Below are 532 nucleotides of genomic sequence, written 5' to 3' on the forward strand. Positions count from 1 at the left end.
GAGAGAGAGAGAGAGAGAGAGAGAGAGAGAGAGAATGGGGTTAGGGATGCAGCAGGGTGGGGGTCTGTGGAAGGAAGGGATCTCGGTGGAGCTGTGTGGCCCCAGTGGGGCTAGCTGGAGGGCTGGGATGGGGATGGAGGGGGCAGCTGGAGCAGAGAGGGGAACCTGGGAGCAGGGGTGTCCTTGCAGCCCCGCCCCCCTCCGGCAGGGCAAAGCCCCCGTCTACATCCCCTCAGCAGAGAGAACAAAGCTGGCGGGAAGCCAGGGCCCCTGAGAAAAGGGAGAGAGCAATCAGCCAGGGCTTCCCCCCTCTCTGCCTGCCTGGGGGACAGGAGGAGTGGAGGGGAAGTAGACAGAGCTCGGGGCTGCTGGGCTCCAGGCTCCCCCCAGGCTGCGTAAGGGGTTATGGAGACAGGTGGCCCCAAGAAGGGGGCTGGATTCCTGGTCATGGGTGCGAGGGGAGGGGTGGGGGGGTTGTTATAAAAGGAAATACCCAGGAAGCACGACCAGGCAGGCGTTCTCAGCTGTGGGA

General features: G+C 63.9%; 1 long non-coding RNA gene across 2 annotated transcripts in view; it reads left to right on the forward strand.

Annotated features, from left to right (window-relative positions):
• LOC109288222 overlaps positions 1-532 on the forward strand; it is a 26,493-nt gene that overhangs the window by 7,488 nt on the left and 18,473 nt on the right. The gene's annotated exons all lie outside the window — the stretch shown is intronic.

This window comes from Gavialis gangeticus, unplaced genomic scaffold, assembly GCF_001723915.1.
Source record: "Gavialis gangeticus isolate Ggan-Ray unplaced genomic scaffold, GavGan_comp1, whole genome shotgun sequence".
NCBI lineage: Eukaryota > Metazoa > Chordata > Crocodylia > Gavialidae > Gavialis > Gavialis gangeticus.